This window comes from Alligator mississippiensis, chromosome 4, assembly GCF_030867095.1.
Source record: "Alligator mississippiensis isolate rAllMis1 chromosome 4, rAllMis1, whole genome shotgun sequence".
Taxonomy (NCBI): domain Eukaryota; kingdom Metazoa; phylum Chordata; order Crocodylia; family Alligatoridae; genus Alligator; species Alligator mississippiensis.
In genome coordinates, this window is record NC_081827.1 from 184,079,312 (window position 1) to 184,100,776 (window position 21,465).

Consider the following 21,465-nt stretch of genomic DNA (forward strand, 5'->3'; position numbering starts at 1 on the left):
TTGTCTCAAAATCCTAAACCTGGTGACAATAAATAAAACTTTATATACTACCTTTGTTATTGCCTATTCCTTTTTTGTTAAGCATGCTGCAATGAGAGCGAGTAAGAAAAAAAGAGAAATAAGAGAAAAAGAGGAGAGAGAGAAAGAGGGAAAGAGAAAGAAAAGAAGAAGAAAAAACAGGAGAGCGAGGAAAAGAAGAGAGAAGAGAACCAGACACATATACACACACACAGAGAACCACACACACACATGCACACACACAGAACCACATGTACACCAACACAGAGAATCAGACACAAACACCCAGAACCAGACACATATGCACACACAGGCACAGAATCAGACAGAGGCAAACACAGAGAACCAGATGTGCACGCGCACAGAACTGGGCTGCTGGGCTATCGGACAAAGTCCACCTGACAATGTCCTGGGCCTGCCACAGCCCCTGCGCTTCCCTGGGGAGCCAGCACCTGGGCTACAGCCAGCTTCAGGGGCAGCACTAGGGAGGGCTTTGAGAAGGCTATAGCCACTCCAAAATTCATCTTAGCCGTCCTGTGGCTACCCCTCCCAGCACTGCCACCACCTACCCATCCCACACAGCTAAGCCCACCAAGGGATAGGGCTCCTGGCAGGGGCAGCGCCAGCCTCATCCCGGTGGGGTGTTGGGCTTGGAGTGGGTGGGAGTCGAGTGGGCTCAGCTGTGCGGGGCGGGCACCAGCTCCATACCAGAGGGTGCACACGTGCCTCATAGTGAATGGTGGGGAGTGCAACCTTGCCCTCTCCCCCGCTGTCCGCTCTGAGGCGTGCGTGCAGTTGCTGCCAGCACAGTTGATGATGGGGCTCCAGAGCCCAGCCCAGCTGTTTCTAGCCTGCTTGGGCTCTGGGCAGCTGTGGGTTATTATTCTGCCCACTGTCCAGGGCCACATTGCCTCAGTACGAACCTCCAGAGGCGAAGGGTTGTGCCAGGCTCTGTACTCAGCAAATGCAATTCAAACAGAACTGGGAAGTACCTAGTCAGCTTTGAATCTCTAAAGCCCTAGATTCTGCCTGAGTCATGCTGCTTCCTCCCTACACGTTAAATTTCACCCAGCAAAGGCACATGACCAAACTGCAGTTGTATTCCATCCCTTCAAGGGGATCCCTGGTACACTTTAGGCCTGGGCTAGGCCCAACTTTGCCTCATTTTGGGTAAAGTAATGAGGAGTAATTTTGAGGTTTTATTTGGAAATGACAAGGAAAGAGAATGGCTTCATATACTCAGAAATTTCCCTCGTGGCTTCCACCCCGGCCATAAAACTCACTAAATACGCTATTCTTTTCAGCTGGGGGCTTGTGAAGAATTTCCTGCTCTTTCTTCCATTAAAGCAGATTTGCAAAATGCCAAGTGAGGGTGTGTTATGTGTCTCCTGTGTGATAGCTGCAAGTCACAGGTCTGTCACAACCTTTGGCCCTCTAGCACAAGTGGTAGACAGATAGATGCCTATTCTTTAACTCTGGAAGTCAGCTGAATCCTTGGCATCACCCTCATGACAGCCATCCCAAGTCACTTTACTCTGTCAGGAAACTTGCCCTTTGTTTGGTGCAAAGCAAATTAAGCCCCTGTAGATCCACGTAGCTCCATGTTCCCTATGTCTAGGGCATGAGAGAACCACAGGGGCAGTAACACCATTAAGCTCCTGAGGAGGGAGAGATAGAGTGCCACCGGTGAGCTGTGGCACATTAGTACCCATTGTCTTTAGCTAGTGGCTGGCACATAAACAGATAGACAACTGCCTCAGACAAGGTAAATATGGGGAGTCAAGACCCTGCAGAAATGCTCTCCTCCCAGAACGCTGGAGATAAAATGGTTGGATAGAAAATGGCAGAAGCCTTGGAAAAATGGGAAGAGAAAGCAGATGAATAAATAACTAAATTAATAATTAATTACACAGCAATTCTCTCCCTGAATTACTCAAGAGCCCGAGACTCAGCAAGAAGAATGCCCTAGAGTCTCCCCAGAGGCCTCTGCTGGCTGGTAGAGCTGGAGGTTAAGGTGGGGCCGCACTTCTCAGAGAACCTGGCTGCTCTCTGTTTTGGATGTGACGGATCCCTAGCAGATGGTCTGACTGTGCTCATTCCCGGTCTGTCCTTTGTGCAGCCAGGCACTCCCAACTGGTGTCAGGCTCTAGCCATCCCCTGGTACCTGATGCAGGGAGGCCTACTTGGTTTATCAAGCAACTAGTCTGCTTGGGGTCAAGAGAGACCATGTGGAACCTCAGGCCCTCTGTGGCACATTGCCTCCCAGAAGTTGTCCCCTTCCCAGCTGCCCTAACCACACTCCCAGCAGCCAGCTATGTGTCTACCTTTCCCCAATGAAGCAAGAAGCCATGCTGAGGCTCGTGGGGGCTGCAGGTGGTCACCCTGACATGCCAACTGAACATCAGCACCACAAACTCCTGCTTGTCCACAAAAACAAAATGTCAGTGTCTATTAAAGTGCAGCCCAGGCTGGACAACCCCAGGAACATGCAAGCTCCCTGAGGCATGCAGTCAGCTGCCCTGCTCATCATTCTGGTTCCAGCCCCATAAGAGATTTGCCCCATCAAGCACAAGCAAGACAGGAAATCCCCATGTCCATTTTTTTTCTCAATCACAGGTGGGACATAGGAACTTCTTTCATGCCTCTCATGTAAGGCACTATGCCAATTAAACATATCCACTGAGCTTCTATGATCTTCCCTAGCAACTCTCCCCTAGGACCAAAGCATGCTGACAACTCAATTGATCAAATCTCTTTTCTCAACTGAGAGGGTCCACAGCCAGTGGATAGAGCCCTGGCATGGAAACACAGGGAAAGAGTGCTTTCAAACACTCCTCGTTCACCTGCTCCCACTTGTGTATGCCAAACCCAGAAATGAGGATGGCTGACAACAGAACTTGAAAGGAGCAGCAGGGGATTCCCACAGAGTGACTCATGTCCAGTTTGGTCTACACAAAGTGGAGTGAGTAGGTGAGGTGCCCTTCAGAGTGGTGCCCCTCCCCCTATTTAGGAGCGCCAGGGCCACTATACAGTAGAATCTCTGTTATCTAGCATGAGTGGAGAATGGGGGGTGCCAATTATCTAAAAATTCCAATTATCTGAGAGTTATACTCAAGGAAGACAATGCCATACTTGTAGTGCAAATTTTCAAAGAATTTGTGTCCAATACATTACAGTATAACGTGCTGTATAAAGAATAAAATAGTATACAGATAAAAATGCCTTAATAGTCATCCACCCCAAACACAAGGGCAGCCCGGCTGCAGGCTGCTGCAGCAGGGAGGAGAGGCACACACACTCAGATCCCCTGCACACTCAGAGCAGCGCAGCAAGCAGGAAAGTGGCGCAGTGTGATGTGCATACTCAGATACCCTCAGAGTAGCACAACTGGCAGCAAAGCAGCGCAGCGCAGTGTGGCACAGTGCCATGTGCATCCTGTAGCTGAAATTCTGGTACATTAAATATTCTGGTTAGTTGAATGCCAGATACCAAGAGATTTTACTGTATATGCATGTGTATACCTTTCTATCTACACACACACACACACACACACACCTGTACCTGTATCTATATCTATACCTTTATCCCAAGAGACTCAAGTTCCAGTCCCAGCTATAATGCTGTATGACCTTGATCATGTTGCTTCTTCTTGCTTCTTCTGTCTTTTCCCCCTCCCTCCCTTTGTCCAATAAAGCCAGGCAGAGATTGTACGGTCTGAAGCACCCAGCGACACTGGAGCCATTAAGTGCTCCTGTGACATAAATGAGTATCTCATCCCAGTCTGGGTAGCTGCATCTGCCCCTTTCACAGAGCTCACCAAGTCCTTTAAGTATCTTAGCTCTTTCCCATAGCTGCATATTGCTGTTCAGTCTATAACTGCTCTCTGTATATGTGTCCTCCTGTCTTTGACTAATCAAATGATACAAAACGGTGGCTGAGGCCTCCTAGCTCCAATCCAAGCTGCTTTATATTCAAATCCCCTCTTCACATACTTCAAATTTGGCCTGCCACACTGAGCAGTGCTGTGCTGTCAATGATAATGATGTTATATTTGCCACTTTCCAGCCCTCTGGTCTCAGACTTGTCAGCACATCAGAGAACTTCTAAAAATACCACTAAGACTTCACTGGTCTCTGTGTGTGGCACAGGTTCCTGCCTCTTTGCCCAGGGGTTGTTGCTCTGGAACAGCTGCTGTTAGCATTGCTCTAGCTGCAGCTTTACCAAGCAGTGCTCGGAAGACTTAAAGGACAGAGCTGAACACAAGCCCTACATACATATTTGTACCATACCGACTGACATGTGTACTGCTACATGTACAGTGTCCATACTTTCAGGATGATGCAGCTCCCTATTAATGATTTCTACCTGGGCCTCCAGGCCTCCAAATAGATACTGATCTTACTTTATTTCCCCATACAATAGAAGTGCCTCTATCCCAGGGATCCAGTTGTATAAACAATTCTATGAGCCACATTCTTCACTACTCCCTTCTTCACTTGAACGAAGTGATCTTTAACCTCAGTCATCACACATCTGGTTCCTGCTCACCGTCTGAAGCTTCCTTGATAAAGCAGGCCAAGGGGAAGAATGGTATAGTGGTTAGGGACCCAGGAGACTGAAGTACAATTGTTTGTTCTGTCTGTGACTTCAAAATAAACGCAGGCAAGTCACTTACTGGGTACTTAAATATCTTTGTGGAGCCAGCTCTAACTCCCCTTGTCATCACTGGGTATTAGGCACCTAAATACCTTTCATGGCTCTCACTGAAATCAGGGTGGGTCTGGCACCCAAGTGTCTTTGTGTACTTGAGCCTCAGTCTGTGTCCTGGTCCTTCATCTGTAAAACAAGAAAAACAATCGCTCTGTACCTCCTTGGGGACAGCTGTGAAGATAATATAGCAAAGTATCTAAGATGTCCAGACAGTACTGTAATAGAAATTTAGCAAAGTAGCCTGTCAGAATCACCCCCACATTCATGGGGAAAATAATCATTTTAATCAAGATGTACAGTTCAAGGCCTGGCAAGAGGTTACATTTTCTATAATTATCAGGAATAGGCAAGAGGAATGGAAAGAAGTTCTTCAGTAAAACAAAGACATTTCTGGAGCATGCACAGGTAGAATGTCAAAACAGCCCTAATGGAGGATATGAATTCAATTTCTGACAAAGGTAATTTATCTTCTGCTGCTGTATTTAAAGCCAGTGTCAGAGGTCTCAGGAATGTCCCATTCCATTTATCAGTTGAGAGTTTTAGGAGCTACATAACCATGTTTTTGGACACTATATCATTTCTCCTATAAGCCTTCCTTCTCTGACAGAAATCAAGCCATCTTAGGAGGGCTTAGGTCATGAGGGCATGGTACTTTTTTTCAAAAAGCTGTTCAGCTCAGTTGACCCTGCCTACACAAAAGACAATCCATTCTGTTCTGTGTGGAAGGCCTGGGCTTCCATACACGTCCAGGAAGCACACAGCCAAAGAATCCAGTTAGGGTGCCATACCCATAGGTTTGATGGGGCTAACTGCCCAAAAGGAGAATTTCGAACTGTGGGAGACACAGGAGATGGAGGTAAGAACAGAAGAGAAAAGAGGTCAGTAAATGAGAACAAGGATGAAAAAAGGAAGGAAGATTGCAGATAATCATATCTTAAAAAATCAAATATGAAAATGTCAGTAGAGGGTGGGAGGCAGGGTTAAACATCAGGTAAATGGGTCAGAGACCTGGGAACTGGCTTTGTAGCTTAAGCTGTTTACATCAATGGAAATTGGGATGGAGGAGGAGAAGAGGGAGTGCAAGGTGTTCAGGGCAGTAGTGTCTTCTACTTACTTTGCATAGTTGTACATAAATGCATAACATGCAGGGCAATGAAGTCTTGAAGATTTTTCATTCACATCCATTTTATCTCTGAAAAGGTTTCTCAGGACTGCAAAAAGAGGCTGGTTCTCTAGTTTGACATGACCATAGGGTTCCATGACCAGACACAAGCTATAACCTCACACAAGACTCCTTGTGCTGTCTTGGATATATCACCCAAACCTTCCCTATTCAGGTAAGATCCAACACTTACAACTCTGCACGAATCCCTCTCGTCTTGGAATAAGAATACCCTTTTCTGGTTTTGACTAAACCCTCTTCCCAAGCAACATCATCTAAACCAACAACCACTACTCCCCCAGGCCAAAAAAAAAATCCTGTTATTCCAAAAATCTGAGGGTTCAGAAATTTTCATTCCACCTCAAAAAAATGCCTTTAGAACTGTTTCACAGAAAACACTCAAGCTGCAGTCCAAAATAGCCAGTTACTGAATCCAACATAACAGGAACTTGAATCTGGGTTTCCCTACATCCAGACAAAGTGTATGTATACTTGCAAACACCTACTCTACCTCTTGGATGGGAATTTTTGGACCACTTTTAGTCTCTTAAATTGAAGTAATTATAATGGTTTAAATCCACACTGTAGTTTATACTGGGTACAATTTTTCTGTGGAGAGAAGCCTTCAGTCCTGGCCTCTTGAATTCCCATTGTACAATAAAGATGACAATATTGCCCTGTCTGACAGCAGTTTTAGGAGAATAACGCATTAATAACTGAGAGATGCACATACAGAATGGTAATGAGGGTCAAGCATGTACCTTAACTAAGGCACCTGTCTGAAAATTCATCTATCCTCTTTTAAAACCCTGGTATTACTATCTCCACAACAGATACAATCAGAGACCTTCTTAAGTAAGAAGCATGAAAATAGAAAAGCTGCAAATTACATATACAGCTTGAGTGAAGAGCATCTCACTTGTTTGCCACAGACTTGGGTATACACCACTCTCTCATGTAGATTTCTAGAATCTGAATATCATACAGCAAGTGAACATATTATTAAACAGCTGGAAAGTGAAATCTCCAATAGACCAAGCGCATCATCAGTAGCAGTTCTGCTAGCTGTTCCTCATCTTTGTGGAATTGCGACTCAGTCATTCTGCATGCACCAATGAGCAATCAGCAGAAGGGAATGACTGTAATAGGCTACGTTCCCTCCCTAATCTCTTTCATCATTATTTTAGCCTACCAGTAATCCCTGATTTTTCAACATGAATTCTGGGTTGCTCTGCTCTTCATGTCGTCTCATCAGAGTCCATGTTTGGCTTCCGTTTGCCATTTCCCCCCATTTAGACTAAGTACAGACAGTCAAAAACCCCAAGGCTAAATTGATTCAATCTTTGCAGCCTAGTTCAAGCTGCGTAGTTTGAACCAATAAGCAAGTGAACAGACTTTCCCTTTTATTTCTGGAAATGCAGCCACATGTCTGCAGATAGAAGGCCTCAGGACAGAAGCCAGGGAGTGATACAGCACACCTCCCTGCTGGACTGAAGCAGACAGCTTGAGCCAAGGTTAGCCCACCCACCCTGTGAGGGGGAACTTGCAGGGGAGGTGCAAAGCATCCTGGGATGCTGGGGGACTGTGTGTTAACTTGAATCTGAAAGAGATCTGGGACAGAAGTTCAATAAACAAATTTAACCTATCAGCTAAGTCTGATACTACATCCATCCAAATTTATCTTAAACTGGTTGCAGCCATTTTGAGAGTAATTTACATGTGCTGAACTTCTGTTGTGTTACAGATTTGAACCGGTTTCTGATCACTTATATGTGTAGTTTCTGTCCCTACTCCTTCTGTTGGCTATTTCGCCAATCAAATCTCCTTTACCATCAGTGCCATGATCTGACCAATCAATTGACACACAGGAGATATTGAGAAAAAAACAGTTAAGGAATTGTATGCACTACACCTACACACTGTTTCTTTTGGTGGCTAAAGTAAACTGAAACAGGATGGAGGGGAGCATGCAACTGAGAGCGAGCGAGCAAGTGCACACAAGCACAAGTGAGCACTCACACGAGCAAGTACGAGAGCAAGAGCAAGAGATCAGTACTTCCTCCAGGCTGTAAAGGAGTAGGGAAGCTGCCTCTGCTTTGGAGTGCCTGCCCTCCTTTTCCATTAACCCTGAATTGACCTCTCTTGGTGCTTCTGCTAAAAGGGAGGCAGATGAATATATGAGATTAAAGTGTTCCTATTGGCAAGCCCTTTGCTTCCAAGAGTCCCACAGAGAACACTGGAGGAAAAAGCAGACCTGCACTGGTTTAATGGTGCTAAATTGTAGCAAACTGACACTGTGGAATGTTAAAAGCATGCACACACCCAGCAATTTGTTTTCTCTGCAGTGCACCTTAGAAAAGGAAGCAGACAGGGAGCCCAGGCCAGAATCAGCCAGGAGTGTCCCTACACATGACTGACAAGTGGGGTAGTTTGGTTGAGGTCAAGTGGCAGCAAGTGAGTCAGCAGTGGGGTGGGGTGAGGAAGAGAGAGAAAGAAGGGGATGTGGTTAGGGTATACAGTTGAGTCATCACAGTGATGGATATGTTGATAACAAGTGGACAAACTTCCTTCACAGATGTAAGATCTACAAAAGCAAAAATGAGCAATACAGGAAGGTAGAGACAGTAAGTTATAAGCCAAAGAATCTGAGCAAGAAAAATCTCTCTAACTGCCCATGGCAGGCTCTGCTCACCTTCTCTCCTAGCTAGGCTGGGTTTATAGAAGGAGTTTGCTTGCTGCAAAACGGGGTGATGATTCTAGCTGTATTATCATGACTCCTTTTACATTCATTCAGAACAACTTGCAGCTTTAAAGCAAGAGCCACACATCAAACATGGGAGCACATCAACAGGGGAAGCCTATGCTAGGTGGAGACATGCAGGGAAAACAACTTTTTCATGACTTTCCAAGACTCCATTTAGAATTTGTCTGGCTCTCCTAAAAAATAGGCATGCATGCCTTCTAAAGCAAGACCCAGAACTGTCTCTTGGTGGCATCTCATTAGTTGGGAGGAGTAAAGAGATAGAGGAGGAAACAGCCTGGTGGTTTTGGCACATGATTAAAAGACCGTGTTTTAAAGCAGAAGTTGGAAGGTTAGACACAGCCCTGTTCAATAGTGATTAATAGTTATGTCCCATGTCCTGTGCCCCACCCCTGCCATAAAAGTTCTGCATCATCAGTTCAGTAGAAACTGACACACTCCATAGCCACCAGTACTCCTTGTCCCACAAAGGGTAGTGGGAACACACACCCAGTCAGGAGACCATATCTTCCGCTTTTTGTGCATATTTTCTCCAGCCTTTGCTATTGCAGATTTTCTTGTGAAAAAGAGCAATGATTAGCTTTCAAGTTTGGAAAGGCCAAGAGACCACACTGGACACACGAGAGATTCTTCCTCTTCTCCTTATTCACATTTCCATGCTCAAAAGCTAAGCCAAAAAATATACAAATAAAACTTAGCTATTTAGGAAGACAGACTTAGTTCTCCCATAAAAATGCTTGCGAGTCAAACCACAGGATTATTCAGAAATCAATATTGAGAATCGTGTGGAAAAGAGATGGAAATGCGCAATTGAGATGCTTGGCTTTGCCTCTCCTGTACTAAAATCATTGAGGAAGAGATATCCTGATTTGGTCCTGCCATCTCTCTACTGAGATTCTCCAGCAGCTCAGACTGGCTCCTTCATCAATATCTGCAAAGATCTAAACCACATAAGGACGGTTTGATCCGAGTCTGCACAAAATGCGAGTCATAGGCTTTCAGGAAACGTCAGCCAGGTTCTGGGAACATTCAGACCTCGCGCATATCAGATCAAGCTTAACTTATCTGCAATTTGCGTGTGGTGGTTCACAGGAAGGAGCATGTGATGCTTCCTCACTATTCTGCAGCCTTGTTTCTCAGTTTTGCTGCCAAGTTATTTCTGAAAAAAGCACATCATTGATGTAAAGCTCTTTTGACACGGGCTGCCTAGGGAGAAAGTTACAACTGCAAAAGAAAGACTCTTGTCTTTATAAGTGAAAGTAAAATGACCTTGCATGCTGGAGAACTGGAGTTGGGCCTCGGTTCCTGGTTCCGCTGGGGGCAGAGAGGTGGTAAGCTGGTTGAGGCCCACAGATCCAGGTGGGGAACGTGAGGTTATGCTGACTGCTATAGACCAGGGAGTGTGGGTGAGGAGAAGGGAAGTCTTATTTGCCTGGACAACTGCTGGCACTGCTGCTGCTGGAGCATTAGCAGCAGCCCTATGGCCGGACACCCTGGGAATTATTTGTATTGCCCCATTTGCTCCCCCCCCAATATATACATACTGGGTGCAGGGCTGTGTCTGCTCTGAAAAGGCTCCCAGTGGGGAGCACCATTGTGTTTGCTCCATTTGCCCCCTGCCCTCCAGATACATGCTTGGTGCAGTGCTGCACTACCTGGCTCCCATGGCTAGGCAGGGGCATCACAGGGCTATCTCTGCCATGGCAAAAACTCCTAAGGAGGGTGGAGGGGAGGATTATGGTGCCCTGTCTTGGTCACCACCTGGGGCTGATGCCCCACTTTCCCCACCCTAATTACCGTACTGGCTGGGAAAGAAGGGGAGGCACTACTCTCACCTGGTATAAACTGGCTTCGCTCCATTGTTTTGAAAAACGGGGGATCATTAAACAGGACTTGTGGCTGTACACCTGGTGTGAGGTCATATTAAATATTGCCTTAGGTAACACTTTTTTTTTCTAAACAGAAGACATTTTCCCAAAATAGAAATGACCCTGGTTAGTTTCCCCTGAAGCAGAGAAGGGTCTAATGGTTAGTTAATAAAGAAAGTAGTGAGTGCCACATTAACTACTCCCGTCTCCCTGAATTCTGTTTGGATTAACCTTCCACAAAAGCAGGTACTGGGCGGGGGGGGGGGGTGCGGGGGGGGGGGGGAGAAGGAGGGGAAGTCAGCTGGGTGCCAGCCATACCATCTGAATTGATCTTCAGCTTGATGGGAAATCTAAAGGGACTTGTGCATTTGACACAACACAGGCACATGTGCAGAACTAATTCACAGCAAGGGCCAAAGACCAAACCTTCCTGGGCAGGTGCCAATAAAGAATTATTATTATTTTTTTTTGGTTAATTCCTGTTAAAGATTCATGCAAATTTGATAGCTGTTGTTGGGGCTTGAATTGGACCCCCCACTGCAAAGCCTGAACATTTGGTTCTGAAGAGCCAGAAACTGAAGACGAGAGCTGTAACAGACTCATCCTACGCACACTGGGCACAGAGAAGAGAATGTAACATGCATTGGCAGATATCTCTACAGGTTCGCTTATATTGGGAAGCTGACTAGCAGAACTACAGCAGAAAAAATAGCGCATCAGCTGCAACTCTGGAGGTCAGTTTCCTATGTAGTCAAGCTGTTAGCCAGAAGTTGGTCAAATAATAAAGATCTGATTTGTGTGTATTTTGTGAATAGCAGTAAAGACTTTGATTTCAAGGACTGGTTTTCAAGGGCTTTTGCAGAAACAATAGTTATCTGGGAAAACATCTGCAAATTTTAAAGGTTTCACAGATTTTAAGAAAGTGAGAAAATATTATACCTGAAGTGCAGAGTACTCTAGTTAGAAAGTTATCCAACAGGTATTTGGAAAAATTTTTATGTTGCTTACATAACCAATTATACCCTACAGATAATCAACTGGGGCAAGCTTATATGCACAGCTTAAACAAATAAAGACTGAAGTTTATTGGCATAGGATATTGGGCTAAGTTTGGCACAGGGACCATCCTTCTGTGCTAAGTGATATACCAGCACATAGGAGGGCCCTGACCCACTGTTGAGGTTTCATAAACATCAACACAGTAGCTCTAATAGTTGAGGGAAACATCCATTGACAGGACTTTGGATGGGCTCACAAATGAAATCGGGAACAGATACAAGCTCAACTCACAGTGACTGTTCTTCTCAACATGTAGGTTGACCAGCTGTCATCTAAAGGCAGTGGGATATGCTACTAAGGAAGTGCTTAACCCTGAGAGTTAAGAAAGCCTAGTTAGCTTTAAGACACATCTTTCAATATTAAGTTCCCCTTAATAACCAAAAATATCAATACAACATCAAACTGTGACCATGAAACTCTGGCCCGGTTTTTCAGACCTATGTGGTTTGGATAGTCTGAAAAATGTTCAGGCAAGTGTCCAAACTTGTAGCTGTTGAATTTGATCAAAATCCCTGGTCTGTGGAGATCTGCCTACAACCAGTCATTCCTGGCTGTTCTGGGCAGATGGGAAGTTCTTGCCACTAAACACAACCAGATGATGTATTAGCAAAAAAGTGAAAATTTGAGATGACCTAAGAAAATATTTCATGTTTCCCATCGCATCACCCCTCTAGCACCAAAATAAAATTTCCCATGCCAAGCTCACCAGCATTTCTTTTGTTTTTGTACATTTTCTGCAGGATGCACCAATTCCTTCTGAATGTGCCCTTTAAGGACCAAGGGAAACATATGGTCTCCCCAGGTAGTGGGCCACAATCTCTGCATTTTCCATGAGATTCTTGTCACCATTCAGCCTAGTAACAAAAAGCAAAGCTTAGACAAGCTTTAACCAGACAAAAAGCAGTAATGGAAGAACAGCATTGGTTGCTACAAAAGTGCTTTAACCAGACAGAAAGCAGTAATGGAAAGACAGCGTTGTTTGCTACAAAAGCTGCCTTCCCAGGAAGTCTGTAGGAGCATTTGCTAGCATCTCCTTTTCCATTACTCCTTACATATCCTTCACTCCAATTGTCACATCTGAGAACACGGCAACAACAATATAAAAGCATTCTTACCACCCTCTCCCTGACAATCTAGTAATGCATTGTAGCAATAATATAGAACTACCCTTGCATTTCTAACATTGAACAAGGAACACCACCACCATATTATCCATAAATCAATTCCATTCTCCTCTCTCCTTTTCTCTCTCCTTTCAAACTAGAACTGTACCCAGCAGCTTCCTGGCTATAATATTTTAGCTTTAGGAATGAATCCACATCTAATTAGGGATGATCCTACCTTTAGCAGAGGTCCTTTCCAGCCCTACTTTTGTAGATCCTATGATCCACCTATTCTATGGTATTCCACATGGAAGGCTGTGTGTGTGTGGGTGTGGATGTGGGGTGGGTAGGGAGAAGGTTGGGAATTGTAACTTACTGGCTAGACAATAAACTAGAAGCCTGATTACAAAGGGCTGAGCAGTTATTCTAACCCCATATGATACAGGTGAGGAGTTTGAGTCCTTTTCCGAGGTCCTCTCCCGCTAAGCGGTTAAGGACTGAGGCATGGAGAAACACCCAACAAGTCACACTCTAAGCAATTCAGTCTGCTGATGAGACCTTGATGATTTGTAGAGCTCATGAATTTATCACTGCAGAAGCAGGCAACAGAGTCTTGGGACTGGCAGTGGAAGCATGGGGGCCAGGACCACCACTGTCCTCCTTGCCTACTCCCTGGCAGCCACTGTTTGCCACATCACTCCCGGCTCAGCCTGAGCACCAGTTTTCTCCACGCTGAGCTGCCCCCACCACCATGCCTGCCCTACAGGCATCCAGGGGCCCCTGGGTCCAGGCCCAGCTCTCCTGTGTGTTAATCTGCCTATATCTACTACACAGGAGGGGAAACCATGTGGTTTCTCCTTTGTTCAGACTTGGAGTCCATGAAAAAGGCAGGTCTCCAATGGCATCTCTCCCCCCACCCCCCACTCCATCCTCCTGACTGCTTCAAGGGCAGAAGGTCTTTTCCTCTATGACCAACCTAAGCCCCAACCACATTTGGATCACAAGTGCCCACAAATAATTCCAATGCTTGCCCCTGCTCAGAGGCCAAACTGAAGCAGTCTGCAACTGGTATAAACAATGACCATTTCCCTACTGCAGGAAACTGGACTAGAACCTTATTTATTTTCCTGGATCTCCTTGCATCCACTTAGCTGCCTGTAACCTCAGAAAAGTTACGTTCTCTGCCTATCATTAAGGCACGTAAAGAGGCACAGCAACCTCCAGCAGCCTAAAGACACAAAAGAACATAAAAGGTCACATGCAGCCAATTCCTGGGTTGGGTCCTGTGCCAAGGGAAACTCAGCCAAACCCAAGGATGAAGCCCTCAATGTTCTTTTCTGAGCCTGGAGGAGTTTATGATGTGGGTATCAACACCACTATCAATAGAATAAAGATTACAGAAATGTGCATGTCACAGGTCCCCCCAAGCAGCCGTGAGAGCAGTGCTAGGGCACTAGTCCTTGATCTGCATTCACACAAGGCAGATGGAGAAACCAAAGATGGCTCTGAATCCCATTACCAATCTCCTGAGACTTCTAGGAGGTTTGTGCAGCCCCTTGTTCTCTGCTATGCCCAGAGGTCTGAATAGTACATGGAGGATTATAACTTGGAGCCAGAAATGTAATTTTGTCCTTCGTAATTCATTAGTCACCATGCTGAAGAGGAAGCATGGTCTAGTAGCTAATGTTCAGGGCTGGGAATCAATTTTCTGGGTGCTAATCTCTGCTCTGCTACAGACTCTATGTGGATTTAAGCTTTTTCTGTCTCTATCTATGAAGAGATTTAAGGCACATCGTGCTTGGTGTGTTAGGAAATTCATAAATGTTTGCAAAGATGTCAGGAGAGCTCAGGATAAATATGCCATTAAAGAAGGGCAAAGAAAACCTAGATGGTATGATACTAAAGAAATGTGGGTATGACCTTTAGGTAAAATAGCCCACAAATCCATTGTTAGGTAATCTCAAAGTCTACTTCCCTGTGGGTTAGCACAGCCAGGGTACCCTCCTGAATGACAATTTGGGTATGAGCTCCAAAAGTAGAGCTACATTTATTTCATACCAGCAGAGAGTTGAGAGGCAGCTCCCCTCCAACTACTGATGTTGCTTTGTAGAACAGTTAAGCTAGCAAGCGCACCCAACCTGGACTTGCTCACAGAGTAGTTGGGACAGGTATTTTCCCGTCCATTGGGCATGCATTTCCACTACGGTGGGAGATGTGACTGCAGCACACGTAGGGATACATCTGCTGGTTTAATCTAGCCAACTTGAATAATGATAGGAGTCAAGATGCAGTGGCATGGGCTTCCAGGCCTGGGCAGGCACTTAAGTTGATAGCCCACATTGAAGTCTGTGCTACTTTTTCTTTGTCACTATTGATTCTTGCGCTAACCAAACCTAGCTAGGACATGAGATAAGATCATATCAAGTGAGTAGGCAGCACTGCAGGAACCCCACACACCCCCTTCCCAAAATGAACAATTTGCAGAATAACCAAATCAGTTTTCCTTTACATCCTGGGATAGGGTGGGAAACAGAATCAGCAGGGTGGATTTGCATCAACTATCTAGTCCATTACCCCAGCTTTGACAGGGGCCAGGCCCATCTGCTTCAAAGGCAGTGCAAGAAAAAATATTCCTCAGGGGGGTTTTTTGTTTGAAGCTGCTTTCTGCTCTGAAGCAATTGTTTTGTATCCCTTCTAAAACTCTTATAGCAGTACAGACAGAGATGTTAGCTCTGTATGCTCTAGTTAACCAAAGAAATATCAATTTCCCCTTTGAATCTTGTTAAGTTTTTGGCCCACCGTAATATTCAGTGACAAGAATTTCTACAGGCCAATCACAAGAAAGCATTAATTAACTTTATATTCCTGACTTAGTGTCATTGGTTGTCTTTTTATTAACAAAAACTGTATTTTGTGAACCTCAACTTTGCTTCTCTGCTGTGTTTAACAATATTGAACTTTTTTATTGCTCAAGAGAAGAGAAAGAAATCCCAAGGCCCCTTTAAGATATAAACTTGTCATTTATTATTTTCCATTACATGGCCTCTTTAATCCTTTCTAAAACTGCAAGATGGGAGAAAACACCCCCACCCCCAGAATGCAGCAGCCAAACAGATTTAGGCTATGTTGCTTCAGAAAGCATAGGCAAGATCTAGTACAGTGATTCTCAACCAGGGTGCTGGGGCAGCCTGGGAAGTCCTAAGATCCTTTCAAGGTGCCACAGAGTGCCATGCAATATTAGCACTGTGAGGTATGCAGATACCTACATGATTCACAAGATAAACCTAAAGATTTCAAATGGGAATTTCAGTGTTAAAGCATTTGAATTTGTTGGGGTCTTTCTGAGTTTTTTGAAATAGAAGAATTGCTCTATTTTTCTGTAGTCAAAAATCAAGTGAAAACTAAGCTGGCATTTTCTGAGGAGTACCTCAAGCCTATCAAGGGGTGCCTTGAGTCTATCAGAACCACTGATATAGAGTGTGCAGGATTTGAAAATAGATCACGTTAGATATTTTTGTATAGAGCAGCTCAGGGCAAAGGACTTTATTTTTTTATGGAGCTTCAAGTTTGGAAGGTGACTGACCTTACTTCAGTATTGTTCAGAGGGATGTAAGGAGAGGAAGTCCACTAGCCCTGTGGCCACTATGGATACAACTATGAATCTGATGGATGGGGACCTGTCACAGCCACAACTCCCTGAAGCTCCAGCCTGACTGATACCTAACAGACCTCTGCAGGAGGCATTTTTGCAGTGATACTGGTTTTCAAATTCACACATCTGTAATGATAAATAATCTTTAAAATACTGAAAATTACTGTCATAGCTCAGCTACAGAAACACCGCACTTCAAATATGATCTGTTGAATAGGTTTTGAGTTAGCTCCTGGCAAAGCAAGAATAGATTTATTTTCTTCTTCTCCAGATGAGCTCAAGAATGGCTCAAGCAATTCTTATTCATGCCTTTAAAAAAATTAAACACTCCTTCCTTTCCGCCACACTCATGCACAACTCCAGTACTCAGCACAGTATGCCCTTTTGGTTTAGTCAAGGAAATAGCTATTCGCATAGTGTGCCTAAATAAGCTGGCTTATTTTAAACATGTCCCATTCCTAATGAGAAAATCAAGTATAATTTTCTGTCCCAGGAAATATAGTTCTGCTAAAAAATACATTTCCTGGGACAGAGGCTCAGCTGGGGGAAATCAGAACAATTCCACTGGTTTCATAAGCTATGAAAATCTGCAGCAAATCAGCATCCCACCCCCTGTGCTTCCCACTTTACATATGTCCATAAAATAACAAAACCCTCACAAACAGTAACAGCTACAGGTGTACATATGTCTGCGCTGGAAGTTCAATCTGGGACAAGCAAGTTGATTACTCTAAAAAATAATTGTGTTAAATGGAACACACTGGGGTTGAATTACTTTATGTCAGAACTTCATTTGCTAAAGCGCACTGGAAATGAATATTTGATTAGGTTAACAACCTCACTGGAAGAAGCGATTTATTCAACAGCGTTTGCACTGAATAAAATATTGGGTGCCTGCAGCTGAGGAGGCATGGGTGGATAAAAATCAAGAACAGATCATCTCACAATGGCTGCAATGATGTGGAAACCAATATCAATTTTATAGATCCCTGTTTAGTTTAGCTGGGAAAATCTTCTTTTACAGAGCCATTAATAATTGCCTGTCCCTCAGGTTTCCTGGAAACAGGCCTTCATAAACACATCAACATGCTCAATAGCTTTTTCATTTGCCAGCAAGACTAAGATAGTGTGGGATAAAAGCGGGGAAGGGGGCTGAACAAAAAATCTCTGAAGGATGGCCCAAGAGTCAGGCCAGTCTGGACATCTTGTTCCAGGGCAGTTCAGAGAGTTTGAAAGTCACTCTTTCGCACACAGACATACACTTTTGTCTGGAGTTTAATAAAACCTACTGTAGCATTGCAGAAGCCACTCCTATATACAGTCCTATGCCAGAAGCATTTTATGTTGGCTTTTGGAGAGAACACCCAGGAGCCTCAACTAAGGTGAGGTGAGGCCTGTCCTGTGTGCTACCGACACAATTCAGAAGTCCCAGAAAGCAGGAAGGTTTGTAGCCTTACATGTGGATGGGCTAAGCTGTGCACACAGCTCAACAGCAAACACAACCTACCAGACTGACTTTCAGCACAGGGAGCAGACAACCCATTTATTTTATTCTACTTTTCTTCACCCTGTCCACAAGCAAAGAGACCACGATCAATTAAAAGTTACCCAAAGCACTCTACAAGTTAAACTTATTTGATGAGGGCAGCCGACCAGCACAACTGTAGCAGAATATTATATCACTATATAGTCACTTTATTTTAGGATGGCAAGAGTCCACATGAGTTACACATGTATAGTTTTGCCAGTAGCATTATTTTATTACAGGCTATGCTAATTGTCCAATGCAGACAGCTGTTTATGGTCACCCAGCTTCGCAAATTGGGAATGTAGCTGAACAAGAGTATGTACAGTATACGCCACTGCACACAGGATGTAACTGGAGCCATCTGGGATTTTTTTTAAAAAAAGGAGTCTCCTGCCCCTAGCAATGGCCTTCTTTCAAAACTGGGCATTTTCACATGCACAAAAGAGATAACTGTCAAAAAAATCTGTTCTCCCCCACTCCCAGAAGCTGTGAAAAGGCTTATCCTTTGTCAGATAGAACTAAACCCACTTCCATGCAGAGTTGAGCTAGGAGATTCTTGAGTGTCTTTCCAGCCCTATGAGTCATATATCATTTCTCCTTTACCCCTACTCTCACTTCCAGAAATGCAACAGCAATCAGGACTCACAGTAGAGATATCTTTTATTAGACCAACAAGATTTTTTGCAAAAAAAATTCTTTAATTGCAAGGTTTTGGGCACAAACACCCTTCATCAGGCATTGGAGAAAAGATTGTAAAAGTTCTGGGTAAAAATGAAAGTTCATATTTCATAGGATTTCACAGAGGAGTCAATAGATGGAAAACTCCTCTACAGTGGCGACACATAAGGGCTGCACGGGGGTGCATGTGCACCCCCTGAGAGTGCTGGTGCACCCCCTGACAGGCCGTGCTCCCTGCTTAGGCAGCAGGCGGGGGGGGGGGGGGGGAGGGAGGGAGGGAGGGAGAGGGGCCAAGCAGGAGTGCCAAAGCCCCCTCTGTGAGCACCAGCCAGGGAGTGGGAGTGCTGGATGTAGCACTGTGGCTGTTTCCGGGAGCACTGTGGCCTCTTTCTGGTCGGTGCAATCGACCACAGGGGGACCCCCCACCGGTCAGCAAGATGGGTCACGATCGCTGACTGGTCGCTGGGGGGGGCACGTGCCCCCCCGACTAAGGTGGCACCAGTTGCCCATGCTCCTCTGGGCAGTCAGTTCTTAGCTGGAGTCTCTAACTCTTATGAGGATCTGTGATGATGCAGATTACCTTGAAACAAAAGCAGGAGCAGGATCTCTGTTTTCAGGTGGTCACAGTTGTTTTTTGCTTGGGAAAATATGAAGATTTCATTTAAAAAGTCAGCTAAAATTCAATATCTTCCATGTGTTAGGCATCCAGGTTGTAGTTGTATTGGTCTAGAGGAAAAAGCAATCAGGACTTGTAGTAGAGATGATATCTTTTATTAGACCAACAAGATTTTTGCAAAAAACATTTCTTTAATTGCAAGCTTTCAGGCACAAACACCCTTCAGGTGTAAGAGGGCAGTTTGGCACTCTTAGGTGGCAACAGCTGGAGTTGGCCCATTGGCACTGGTAGTGGCAGATGGACTAGTAGCATGACAGCTGTTTTTTTTGTGTCCTCCTCCACCCCTTCCCACCAAGTTGGCACCCAGGGCTGGTACCCTGGTCAAGTGTCTTAGTTACACTCCTGTTCCCTTCCCTTCCCCTTTAAAAACAGCAAGAAGGTAAAAGAGATGGGGAAAGAAGAACATGCACATGCTCTCTCTCATTCGCCTTTACATCTTATTTCCATTTAAGCTTTGGATTACCAGTGACTGAAATTAAACATAGAAACAGTTTACTGAAGGATGCAGTAAACTTGCCATCACTTTGAAACATAAGAAATAGTGCTGAAGGAAAACTGCATCATCAGGGAAATCCCCTGCTACCACAACACATACTTATCAAGCTTCATCTTGAAACCAGTCAAATTTCTTGTACTCACAGGTCTTTCTGGAAAACTGGTCAGAAGCTCTCTCCTGATTTCCATCCTAAATCTATTCATGCCCATTTTCTACACATTTATTCTTGTGACAACATTATCCTTTAGCTTAAATAGCTCATCTCTCTCTCTCTCTCTGGAGTTTACCCACCTGTATTTGTTGAGATCAATTATATTCCCTCAGCTTTTATTTTTCTATGCTAAACAAGCTAAGTGCAATGTTCCCCTTGTAAGATAAAGCTCTTTTCCTCTGACTGTCCTATTAACTTCTCTGCCACAGTTTAAGTCTGATTTGGTCTTTCTTTTAGAATTGTAAATAATTACCAGATGGGGTTTTACACCCGTGTCTTGTGTAATAGCTTCAGCACTTTCCTGTCTTCTTATAACACCTTACCCAACACATCCCAGGAACAGCCTCCAATGTCATCTTGCACCTGGCTAATATACTGTTGTTTTTCTCATCTTCTGTCCTTTCCAGAAGATAAACTTCCAGCTTTATAGGAGAAATTATTTTTGTTTCTAAACCCATGCCACTGCTCTTTGTACTGCTATATGTTGTTCCATTCCTATCACTCCCATCCTCTGAGTCACCAGAGTTTCCTGTATGATATTTTCATCTTCTTCCACAATGGCAATGCTTCTCAACTCTGTCATCTACAAATATTAAATGAAAATGGGTCCAAAAACTAATCCACCAGGGACTGCAGCAGTTAGTTTCCCTCAACATGGACTTTTCCCTTCAGCACAACCTGGTGTTGAAAACATTTTAACCAGTTCCTTACCCACCTTACAATGATCTCCATCTTCTCCAGGTTAGCTAATTTCCAATGTAGCACTGCAAATACTTTTCTGGATTTCACATACATAAGATCTACCCTCTTTCTTCTTTTACCTTATCAAAGACAGTTAACAGATTAGTTTGGCATGATACACCTTTGGTAAGTCTGTGCTATATCCCACCTTCCATTTTCTTCCACATCATTATTTTTTCATCCTAAATTTTGTCTAAACCCTTACATGCTATCAAGATCTGACTAATAAGCATGTACAGGTCCAGGTCTCCTTCAAATCCCTTTCTTAAGCACAAACACTGTATTTACTGTTCTCAAGTCAGACAAAATCTCTCTTGATTTGATATATTCTTAAAAAGCCCTTGTTACCACTCTTACAATTGTGAGAGCCATTTCTGTTGCTGTGATGGAAATGATCTGCTTTCTGCACACCCATTCCCACCCCCACCACCACTCAAGCCCATTCAGTTCAGAGTTTGGCTTCCACTTCAGCAATGGAAATTTCTAGTGCTATATCGTTTTCCCTATGATCATTGTGTATTACCCCCAGTGACCAATACCATTATTCTTACTGAAAACTGAGCCTAAGCCATATCAAGCTTACCTCGAAACTCTATCCCACCTTCACTGCACAGTCACTCTGACCCGTTCCTAGTTCTGTTGTAATTAATACATAAGGCTTGCTGTCTTTAAATAAAGATTGGAGACCTTTCAAAAGTAGATGATTTAGTTCAACCACAAGTTGTCAAGTTAGATATTGGACTCTCAGGGGTAATTCTGGGACCTGTATTCTCTGAGAGGGTAGATCAGACCAAGAGTGTAT

At 44.3% G+C, this 21,465-nt stretch overlaps 1 long non-coding RNA gene across 6 annotated transcripts in view; it reads right to left on the minus strand.

Annotated features, from left to right (window-relative positions):
* LOC106738353 (uncharacterized) overlaps positions 1–21,465 on the minus strand; it is a 264,293-nt gene that overhangs the window by 36,537 nt on the left and 206,291 nt on the right. For 5 of the 6 annotated variants that reach the window (XR_002091701.2, XR_002091699.2, XR_002091702.2 and 2 more), the window contains exons 4-5: positions 20,638–20,743; positions 18,812–19,265 (exon numbers count right to left, since the gene is read on the minus strand). This is a non-coding gene — a long non-coding RNA (uncharacterized LOC106738353). Of the gene's footprint in view, positions 1–18,811; positions 19,266–20,637; positions 20,744–21,465 lie in introns of those variants that run through there. The other variant, XR_009462053.1, reaches the window with a different exon arrangement.